Source organism: Hyperolius riggenbachi, chromosome 7 (assembly GCF_040937935.1).
Source record: "Hyperolius riggenbachi isolate aHypRig1 chromosome 7, aHypRig1.pri, whole genome shotgun sequence".
In the NCBI taxonomy this organism is placed as follows: Eukaryota; Metazoa; Chordata; class Amphibia; order Anura; family Hyperoliidae; genus Hyperolius; species Hyperolius riggenbachi.
Genome location: NC_090652.1, coordinates 126262059 through 126274182, shown reverse-complemented (window position 1 = coordinate 126274182; position 12124 = coordinate 126262059).

Here is a 12124-nt window from a genome sequence, read left to right as displayed (position 1 = left end):
TAGCTTTCAATCTATGTGCACTAGAAGGACCAGGGAAACCAGCAGCATGTAGCTGCGCGGCAGAGGCCGCCGGCTGATACGCGGAGATAGCCACCATGCCGCTTGGCCATGCGGCGGTATCTCCGCTATCCTTTACATAGAGGCTCCCTCTTCTTCCGCTATGACCAGTGCAGTTTCTAGGCTAAAATGCACCCAGGGCGAGGGTGTAAAAATTGCGCCCCCCCCCCCCTGAGCGAGCAAGGTATGGATGCCCGCAGTATAGGTTAGCCAGGTCTAGTTGCACTTAGTATAGGTCCCCCCAGTATAGGTTAGCCAGGCATAGGTGAGCCAGTATAGTTTCCCCCGCTATAGGTTAGCCAGGTAGGTGCCTCCAGTATAGGTAGCCAGTATAGTTGCCCCCAGTATAGGTTAGATAGGCAGGCGCCCCCGGTATAAGTTAGATAGGTAGGTGCCCCAGTACAGGTTAGCTAGGTGGGTGCCTCTAATATAGGTAGCCAGAATAGTTGCCCCCAGCATAGGTTAGATAGGTAGGTGCCCCCAGTATAGGTTATTTAGGTAGGTGCCTGCAATATAGGTAGCCAGTATAGTGGCCACCTGTATAGGCTAGCTAGGTAGGTGCCCCCAATACAGGTTAGATAAGTGCCCCCAGTATAGGTTAGATAGGTAGCTGCCCCCCAGTATAGGTTAGATTAGGTAGCTGCCCCCCAGTGTAGGTTAGATTAGGTAGCTGCCCCCCAGTGTAGGTTAGATAGGTAGCTGCCCCCCAGTGTAGGTTAGATAGGTAGCTGCCCCCCAGTGTAGGTTAGATAGGTAGCTGCCCCCCAGTGTAGGTTAGATAGGTAGCTGCCCCCCAGTGTAGGTTAGATTAGGTAGCTGCCCCCCAGTATAGGTTATATTAGGTAGGTGCCCCCCAGCATAGGTTAGATAGGTAGCTGCCCCCCAGCGTAGGTTAGATTAGGTCGCTGCCCTCCAGTGTAGGTTAGATTAGGTAGGTGCCCCCCAGTGTATGTTAGATTAGGTAGGTGCCCCCCATTATAGGTTAGATTAGGTAGGTGCCCCCCAGTATAGGATAGATTAGGTAGGTGCCCCCCCAGTATAGGTCAGATTAGGTAGGTGCCCCCCAGTATAGGTTAGATTAGATAGGTGCCCCCCAGTGTAGGTTAGATTAGGTAGCTGCCCCCCAGTGTAGGTTAGATTAGGTAGCTGCCCCCCAGTGTAGGTTAGATTAGGTAGCTGCCCCCCAGTGTAGGTTAGATTAGGTAGGTGCCCCCCAGTGTAGGTTAGATTAGGTAGGTGCCCCCCAGTATAGGTTAGATTAGGTAGGTGCCCCCAGTGTAGGTTAGATTAGGTAGGTGCCCCCCAGTGTAGGTTAGATAGGTAGGTGCCCCCCAGTGTAGGTTAGATTAGGTAGGTGCCCCCCAGTATAGGTTAGATAGGTAGCTGCCCCCCAGTGTAGGTTAGATTAGGTAGCTGCCCCCCACCGTAGGTTAGATTAGGTAGGTGCCCTCAGGATAGGTTAGATAGCTAGCTGTCCCCTATAATGGAGGGGGGAGCCGGCGCCGCGGGGAGGGCAGCCCGACCTCTCCCTCCGTGCTCTCCCTTCAGATGCAGAGCGAGCAGCCGGGAAGCGCTGTTTAAAACTCACCTCCCTGGCTCCAAACGCTGCTCTCTCGCCGCTGGTCTGTCTCCTCTCTCTGCATAGATGCGGATACACAAGCTGCTTCCTGCTAAACAGGAAGCAGCGTGTGTATCCGCATCTATGCAGAGAGAGGAGACAGACCAGCAGCGAGAGAGCAGCGCTTGGAGCCAGGCAGGTGAGTTGTAAACAGCGCTTCCCGGCTGCTCGCTCTGCATCTGAGGGGGGAGCACGGAGGGCGGCCCGGGAGAGGGAGGGAGAGGTCGGGCTGCCCTCCCTGTGGCTCCGGCTCCCCCCTCCATTATAGCGCGCCCCCTCCCAACAGCGCCCCGGGCGGCGGCACGCCCCGCACGGCCCTAAAAACGGGCATGGCTATGACTACACAGCACATCACATGACGCGTCATGTAGTCACATGTTCTCATGACGCGGGAGAAGACGGAAGCCTCTACCGCCGGCTACTACTGAAAATTAGGTAAGTATAAACCCTCACCCACCCGGCTGCTGCACCCTCCCGTCGCTAGATTTGTGTCGGCCCATGCCCCCATCCCCTGTGGAACGGTCTGTTTCTTCATTAGTGTGAAGAAATGTTCCGTTTCCCATTGCCCCAATGCTGTAGCATTTTTTGTCCGGATCCGTTCCACTGGGCAGAACAGTTCGGAAAATGAGGGCCTGCAGCATTTTTTAGATCCGTGGACCGGAACGTATCCGAACCAACGGACGCATGTGAATGGATCCATAGGTTAACATTGGATCCATTCACATCCGTTCCCTAAGGCCCCATTTACACTTATCAGTTGCTCTCAGTTATAACTGAAAGGACAACTGATTTTCAAAGTAATGCCCATGTTTTCCTATAGCATTTTTCACACTTAACGTGTTTCTACTGAAATCTTTTTCACAATACACTGCTATGGAGAAGAAGAAAAAATGCATACCAACTGATCAAGTGTAAACGGGTCCTAACAGACAAAATAGTGTGCAAGTGAGTAGGGAGGCTGGCATCTTACCATTTTGGCAGTTAAACTGCTGTTCAGGAAATGCTGTTGAAAACAAAAAAAACCTGAGAATCCCCCATGAGGAGATGGAGTGCCTAAAACCTGTCGGTTGTGTCAGATTTTAACTGCCTACTTTTTTCGCGATAGTGGTCCTTTTAAGTCCCAGAAATAAAGAGGCACTACTTTTGGATTCCTTTGGGGGGGGGGTCACATTTTTGCGGAGTAGGCAGACAAATTCCATGCAAGCGTTTTTGCACATGGTATGTGCGTTTGTAATGAAATTGAACATAGGCTTTTTTTTTTCTTACAGTAGCCAATGGATTTCAATGAGGAATCGCATGGACAGTGTGGAAAAGTAGTGCAGGCTGTATTATTATTATTATAATTTTTTTTGTGAAAGCTGTACAGAATGGTAGATGGCACCTGAAAATGCAGTGGCCCCATAAGTAGTGGCTGGATAGTGTAATGGTTAAGGGCTCTGCCTCTGACACAGGCGACCTGGGTTCAAATCTTGGCTCTGCCTGTTCAGTAAGCCAGCACCTATTTCAGTAAGGAGTTTCTTGGGCAAGTCTCCTTAACACTGCTACTGCCTACTGAGTGCGCTCTAGTGGCTGCCTCGCAAGCGCTTTGAGTCCGACAGGAGAAAGGCGCTATACAAATACTGCCATTATAAGAAGGTTTCCACAATGTAGCACGCTGGCACTTGCAATGATGCGATTATGCACCTGAATCCCTTTAGCTGTGCCATGCATGGCTATACGGATTCAGATGCGTGCTGCAGTAAAATGCAGCATACCGTCCTTATCGTGCCAGAATGTGATTCAGACAGCAAGCCTGTTGACGGAATAGGCAGTGTTTTCCCGCTTGAATCGCATGCAGGGAAACGTTGCAGATTCCATTCAAGTGGAAATAGGCCTATAGTGGCTGGACAGTGTACTGGTTAAAGAGACACTAAAGCGAAAAAAAAATTATGATATAATGAATTGGTTGTGTAGTACAGCTAAGAAATAAAGCATTAGGAGCAGAGACATAAGTCTAAAGCCCCATCTACATGATACGATTCTTTGTGCGATTCGATTACGATTCTATTTACGTTCAGATTAAATCCGACATGTCCGATCAGGATTCAATTCGATTTGCCATTGCAAAACAATGGCGAGTTGAATTGAATCGAATCCTGATCGGGCATGTCGGATTTAATCGGACCATAAATAGAATCGTAATCGAATCGCATAAAGATTCGTATTGTGTAGATGGGGCTTAATATTTGTTTCCAGTACAGGAAGAGTTAAGAAACTTCAGTTATCTATGCAAATAGCCATTGAGCTCCACGACTTTGAAAGTCGCAGAGAGCTCTGACTTGTGATTACCGGTAGGTTATCTCAGCTGTATTGTGTTTTTCTTTTGCAGAGAACAGTTCAGGACAGGTCAAAAGTTCACTGCCTGTTCTGTAAAAACTTTTAGGGCCTGTAGAATGCTGAGTAATGTGTAAACTGCAAATATTAGAGAATGATGCAACAGTGTTCCCCCCTCTTTTAGCTGGGTGCTCCATCCGGCTAGTTGATGAGCACCCGGCTGTCATCTGCCTATTTCCTCCTATGCTTTAAGCAGAGTTGGGCACATAAGCACCAGCCCAGCATTCTCTCATATTGGCCCACCTGGCTACTTTTTCATGCCACCCGGCTGAAAAAAAATTCTGGGTAGAACACTGTGCAATGTTATAAAAAAAATCTGTATAACTGAAAATAAAAATATGAGAATTTTTTTTTGCTACCAATGTTCTAATAATTATCCCTACTACACAACCAATTCATGATATCATAATTTTTTTTTCGCTTCAGTGTCTCTTTAAAGAGACTCCGTAACAAAAATTGCATCCTGTTTTTTATCATCCTACAAGTTCCAAAAGCTATTCTAATGTGTTCTGGCTTACTGCAGCACTTTCTACTATCACAGTCTCTGTAATAAATCAATGTATCTTTCCCCTGTCAGGGCCCGTTTCCACTATCGCGAATCCGCATGCGGGCAACGCATGCGGATTCGCACAGTCAGTACAAGTGGATGGTACTGTTTCCACTTGTGCGTTTCCCCGCACGTTTTTCTGTGCAGAAAAAAATCTGCAGGGTAGGGGCCTCAGAATTCGCCTGCGTGTGGAATGCAGGCGAATCGCACGCAATGTATTTAATAGGGAAATCGCATGCGTTTTCCCCATGCGTTTTTTGCCGCGATTTCGCATGCGATTTCGCATAGGTACCCATGTTAATTCACACAGGCAGTGACATGGTTAAAATCGCATACAGCCTTACCTATGCGAAATCGCATGCGAAATCGCGGCAAAAACCGCATGCGGAATCGCACCCGCATGCGATTTGCCTGCGGTGATTCGCCGGCGATTTCGTAACGCTATAGTGGAAACGGGCCCTCAGACTTGTTGGCCTGTGTCTGGAAGGCTGCCAAGTTCTTCAGTGTTGTGGTTCTGCTATGAACTCCCCCTTCCAGGCCCCTCTATGCACACTGCTTGTGTATTATTTAGAATAGGGCAGCTTCTCTCTTCTCTCTTATCTTTTACAAGCTGGATAAATCGTCCTCTGAGCTGGCTGGGCTTTCACATACTGAGGAATTACAGACAAAGGCAAAGCTGTTTGCAGGAAGAAAGGAGCAGCCTGAAACTTCAGTGCATGAGAGCTGAAGGGGGAAAGAAACACACAAATGATCTCTTGAGATTCAAAAGGAAGGGTGTATACAGCCTGCTTGTGTATGGATGTATTTTCTATGTGTGGACATACTGTACATCAACCTACTTCCTGTTTTGGTGGCCATTTTGTTTGTTTATAAACAAACTTTTTAAAATTGTTTTTAACCACTTTTAATGCGGCGAGGAGTGGCGAAATTGTGACAGAGGGGAATAGGAGATGTCCCCTAACGCACTGGTATGTTTACTTTTGTGCGATTTTAACAATACAGATTCTCTTTAAAGGACAACTGTATAGATATGGAGGGCTGCCATATCTATTTCCTTTTAAACAATTCCAGTTGCCTGGCAGCCCTGCTGATCTATTTGGCTGCAGTAGTGTCTGAATCAGACCAGAAACAAGCATGCAGCTTATCTTGTCAGATCTGACAATAATGTCAGAAACACCTGATCTGCTGCATGCTTGTTTAGGATCTGTGGCTAAAAGTATTAGATGCAGAGGATCAGCAGGCTAACCAGGCAACTGGTATTGCTTAAAAGAAAGTAAATATGGCAGCCTCCATATCCCTCTCCTTACAGGGCACTGCCTTTGACATGGGAGACGAGGGTACGAATCTTGGCTAGGGTTGGTACTTATTCAGTAATGAGTTCAAGGCAAGACTCCCTAATGCTGGGAATACACGGTTCTTTTCTGCCGCAGATAGATGGTTCTATAGATAATTCCCGACATGTCTGATCGTTTTGCGACTCGGTTTGTCATGGAAGTGAATGGAAAAAGATAATAAAAACGAGCGGAAGATAAGAGAATCGAGCTGCAAAAACGATCGGGTGAAGAATGGAGCGGCAGAAACGCATCGTGTATTCCCAGCATAACACTGCAGGGTGGCCTCAGTGGCTGCAGCCAGGGGCATAGCAATAGCCATAGCAGCTGCCATTGGGCCCTGGAGCAGAGAGGGCCCAGGTGTTACTTGATGTATTTACTATTAACTTTCTTGTGCACCTCCACCCTCTGCCTATCAGTGCCTATGGGCTATATGCAGTGTACATTGCATGAGAATGTAATGCTGGGAATATAATGGCTCCATTCTGAGCCATTTAGATGGCTCGATAGATGATTTCCGACATGTCCGATCTCCGGCCCGATCGTTTCACCGCTCGATTCCACATTGAACACAATGCAAAAAGATAAGAAAAATGAGCGGAAGAGAAGAGAATTGCCTGCGGAATCGAGCGGGGAATCGATCTTGCTGCAAAATCGAGCCATGTATTCCCAGCATAAATTACCAATTAATTTATGTCCATAGGGTAGGGGCAGGTGGCATAGCTAGAGAGTGCCTACATCCGAGGGCACCATGAAAGTTTTGCTATGGGGCCCCATAATCTTTAACTACACCACTGGCTTTGAGGCTGGGAGCACACTTGTCTGTGCAGAGAGCCATGCGTTTTCTGTCGTGCATTTTTCTCTGCTTTTGCGGATTTGCTTTTTTGTTTGCGTTGTTCATGCGTTTGGTTTTGTGTTTTGTGTTTTTTTTAAATAATCTGTCTTTTAAACAAGAGGAAAAATACAGTATCATATCTATCATGCGAAACACGTTTGCATGTTTTTATGCCCCATAGGAAAGCATTGTATGCTAATCGCATGTGATTCGTATACAGGAATAAGCAGCATGCTGTATGAATTTAAGGCTGTGTTCCCACCTGCTTTTTGCATCACGTGTGGCCAGCTGGAGCCCGGGGCAGATGGGATCTCCCATAAGCTATATGGGGGAACGCATCCACCTGATGCAGACTGCACAGAAGTGCGGTCTGCTTACTGCAATGCATCCCGCGGATCCATTGCAGTGTGACAAATGTGAACGGCTTCTATGTATAACATAGAAGACATTCACTCTCTGCTTAGCAATGAGCGGAGAACGGACAAACAAAAAGTGGGTACAGAGCCTAAAACACACATTGTGAATTGCAGACAGGTGCAGTTTACTATGTGGCCCATAGACTTTCATTGAATGTGTTTTTCGCTAGGTAGCAAGTTGCCCACCATTCAAACAAGCGCGCTCCCATCCTGAAAGTTATGGTATGTAAAGGTAGAGACAGTGTACCCACATTCCTGTCTCATACTGTCATGCGAGAGGGGAGTGTTGTTGACAGTGAAGTAAAGCTAACTATAGATCGAGAAGTAGAGGAAGGTCAGGCATGTGAGCACATTCTAAGGCTCTGTACACAAGTTCGAACACCTAAAACACCTAAAACAAATGAATTAATAAAAAAAAAAAAAAGGGTTCCAAAGAAGGTAAAAGGCAGTGATTATCGCGCCCATGTAGACCAATCTGTCCTAGTCGATAATCAGTGTTAGGGCTCAGTCACACTATAAGTACTTTTCTGGGCGCTTTTTGGCCTCCAAAGCTTTCTGAGGGCTTTTTTTTTAAAAAAACACTCCCATTGACTCACATTTAAATCGGGGTAAAATCTCGTTCGCAGTAAAATCTCATGATTTTACCGTAATCACGATTTTACCACGATTTTAATGTAAGTCAAAGGGAGCATTTTTTTAAAAAGCTCTCAGAAAGCTCTGAAGGCCAAAAAAGCGCTCAGAAAAGCACTCAGGCCCCATTCACACTTGAAAGCGCAAAACACTGCCGGCGTTTTGCGTGAGTGATTTTTCAGCAGAAAAATCACTGAACACTGCGGCAATTTTTCCACGATCGCGATTAGTGCTTCTATAGCACTGAAATTCGATCGCTGGAAAATGGCCTGAAAATGGTGCAGGCGACGCGTGTGCGATATTGGGCGATTTGCGGCGATTAGCGCAAATCGCCCAAGTAAGAACGGGCCCCCAGGGTTTAATTACACTGGCGCTTTCAAAAGCGCTAGCGTTTGAGCGTTTTGCCGCAATCCCTCAAGTGTGAATGGGCCCTTATAGTGTGTTTGTGTTTATTTTGACAAACAATCTCTCCATTCAAACTACTTACATGTGACTAATTATTCTCTTCCAGATCTTCATTTTTGCATTTCTGCTATTATTATTTATTGGATTTATATTCCAGTAGCGCCAACATCTTTCAGCGCAAATGATCCGATCAGCTGACCGTCATTGATTTCAACTGTGCTCCAACACCATTTGTCGCAAACTGGAGAGGATCGCTCGTTTTCCATTGATGGTGATCGAGCTTATGTACAGAGTTTTCAGTGTCCGTGTTTGTGACTGTAGAAGAGATATGGGAGAGAGCAGCTGCTCCAATCCAGGGTCAACAGCAAAACAATGCTTAACCAGAAAAATCCAGCTAACTGGTGTACATATTTACACTTCTCCCAACCCTCTGATACTTACGTATTGTTTGAATAACAAAACTTGCTATAGATAATACTTTTGTTTCTTGCAAGGATTTGAAAACCAAGGCACTTTTGTTAGTCAAAACAATCTTTTGTTATTTTAGCTATCAATTTGATGTATGTACTGACATTCTTATGGCATGACCATAAGCACCGTGTAACCATCAAAGCCTTGATGATAAGCTTTCAGCCAATTACTCTGCCCATGGACATTGCAATGAGGCCTGCTTTTCTCTATCCATAACTGAAATTTGTATTTGTCTCCGCCCACTGATGATCCATCATTGCCCGGGCATGTATGTGGCTGGTGTTGGCTGCGTCCACTTTTTCTAACCCTAACGCACAATTACTCAATGACCACGTTTGTGAGCTTTGCGGTCTATGGCATCAATAATTTGCATTAAAATGAAATAAATCTGATTGGCTGTTTGTGGCTCCACCCCCTTTTCTGAATTTGAACCCAGTCACCCAATGACCAACTGTACCAGGTTTGAGGCTTGTGCCATTAACAGTGCAAGAATGGCAGCAATTAAATATTGCCCTTGAAAATCAATAGGTGAATTTTGATTGGCTTTTGTAGACTCCACCCACTTTTCTGATTATTAATCCCAGTTACCCAGTGACCAACTGCAAAGTTTGAGAACCCTACCATAAACAGTGTAAGAATGGCTGCAGTTTACATTTTCCCAGTGAAATATGTATTTGTCTCCGCCCACTTTTTTGTTATGGGGATAAAAAGTATCCTATGTTATTCCAGGTAATGTACTGTGTGTGTGTGCCAAATTTCATTCAAATCTTGTGAGAAAACGTGGAAAAAGCCGCCCCGTGTACTAGCAGCAAGGCGGCTGATTCCGCGTCCAACGCGGCGGTTTGCACGCGAAAGCGTGCATCTAGTTACATGGCAGAACGCGGAAAAGCCGCCGCATGTATTGATAGCAACGCGGCTGGTTCCGCGTCCAGCGCGGCGATTTGCACGCAGCAGCATGCAGCTGGGGTGGCTGAGCCTGTTAGTTCACATAGGTTTAGGAATACACGCACGCGCGCTGAAAGGCAGATCTTTTATGATGGCCAAAGGGGGATCAGCTGACCAGGCCGGTCAGCTGACCTCAGAGCTGGTAACCATTGGTTGATCACTTTAGGGTGGCGCCAGAGAGCACTGCTCTATATATGGTTACTGCTGGCCACTCTCAAATTGTCTGCCGTTGCGATCACTACGTGGAAGCACTCAGACCTTAGTCAGATCCAACAGTGTGTTTGAACCGGGAGGACCTGGGAATTCACACTGAGCCACATTTCTTGTGTTATTATTCTGTTATAGAATATATCAGACTAGTTCCAGGGAGTAAGGTCCACGGACCTTACACCCAAGACTAGGGAACTTGTGTTATCAATCTGTTATACATCAGACTAGTTCCAGGGTGTAGAGACCACGGACCTCACACCCAAGACTAGGAAACTTGTGCTATCATTCTGTTATACATCAGACTAGTTCCAGGGTGTAGAGACCACGGACCTCACACCCAAGACTAGGCATTGTTTGATATTTGTCATGACCTGTTGCTTTTCTGACTATCCCTCTGCTTTTTGATTCGGTACCACGCATATCTGATATACCGTTGCCAAACCCTGCCTGCCTTGGATACCGAATCAGCCTTCTGTCTTTGTACTTTGTCTGCCCGTGTGTTGCCGACCTGGCTTGCCCGACCTCGAGAGCTATCTCTCTCCACTAAAGAGATAGTCTCTAGATCAGTCAGTGACATCCATCTACAGGTGTTACTCACTCTCTGGTCCTTCCTACCTTCAGCCTGACTCCACCCCTTGGAGAGTCTCAGGCTGCTGGAAGGTTTCTGTTCTCTTTATTGCAGTACTTCCTGTACTGCCTAGGGCCACCTGCTCTTCAGGTGGGTTACTCAAAGTCATACTGTTACACCAAACACTCGCTATATACATACTTAGAGGTGTCCAGAGGTTAGCACTATATCTGTATTATTGGTGATTCTGCAGATCATCCATAATCAGGTATAGATCTGTATTCTTGGTGATACTGCAGATCACCAATAATCAGATTCTCTCTGCAAGCTGACACCGATCGTTACAAATCTGTTCAGCCATTGTTGCGTGATCTAGTAACAATCATCCAAACATCCAAACTTTTGCATTTATAATATTAGTGAGATGAGATTTATATACAGTGGTGTGAAAAACTATTTGCCCCCTTCCTGATTTCTTATTCTTTTGCATGTTTGTCACACTTAAATGTTTCTGCTCATCAAAAACCGTTAACTATTAGTCAAAGATAACATAATTGAACACAAAATGCAGTTTTAAATGATGGTTTTTATTATTTAGTGAGAAAAAAACCTCAAAACCTACATGGTCCTGTGTGAAAAAGTGATTGCCCCCTTGTTAAAAAATAACTTAACTGTAGTTTATCACACCTGAGTTCAATTTCTGTAGTCACCCCCAGGCCTGATTATTGCCACACCTGTTTCAATCAAGAAATCACTTAAATAGGAGCTATCTGACACAAAGAAGTAGACCAAAAGCACCTCAAAAGCTAGACATCATGCCAAGATCCAAAGAAATTCAGGAACAAATGAGAACAAAAGTACTGTAATTGAGATCTATCAGTCTGGTAAATGTTATAAAGCCATTTCTAAAGCTTTGGGACTCCAGCGAACCACAGTGAGAGCCATTATCCACAAATGGCAAAAACATGGAACAGTAATGAACCTTCCCAGGAGTGGCCGGCCAACCAAAATTACCCCAAAAGCACAGAGAAAACTCATCCGAGAGGCCACAAAAGACCCCAGGACAACATCTAAAGAACTGCAGGCCTCACTTGCCTCAATTAAGGTTAGTGTTCACGACTCCACCATAAGAAAGAGACTGGGCAAAAACGGGCTGCATGGCAGATATCCAAGGCGCAAACCACTTTTAAGCAAAAAGAACATTAAGGCTTGTCTCAATTTTGCTAAAAAAACATCTCAATGATTGCCAAGACTTTTGGGAAAATACCTTGTGGACCGACGAGACAAAAGTTGAACTGTTTGGAAGGTGCGCGTCCCGTTACATCTGGCGTAGAAGTAACACAGCATTTCAGCAAAAGAACATCATCCCAACAGTAAAATATGGTGGTGGTAATGTGATGGTCTGGGGTTGTTTTGCTGCTTCAGGACCTGGAAGGCTTGCTGTGATAGATGGAACCATGAATTCTACTGTCTACCAAAAAATCCTGAAGGAGAATGTCCGGCCATCTGTTCGTCAACTCAAGCTGAAGCGATCTTGGGTGCTGCAGCAGGACAATGACCCAAAACACACCAGCAAATCCACCTCTGAATGGCTGAAGAAAAACAAAATGAAGAGCGCTGTAAAAGACTCGTTGGAAGTTATCGCAAATGCTTGATTGCAGTTATTGCTGCTAAGGGTGGCCCAACCAGTTATTAGGTTCAGGGGGCAATTTCTTTTT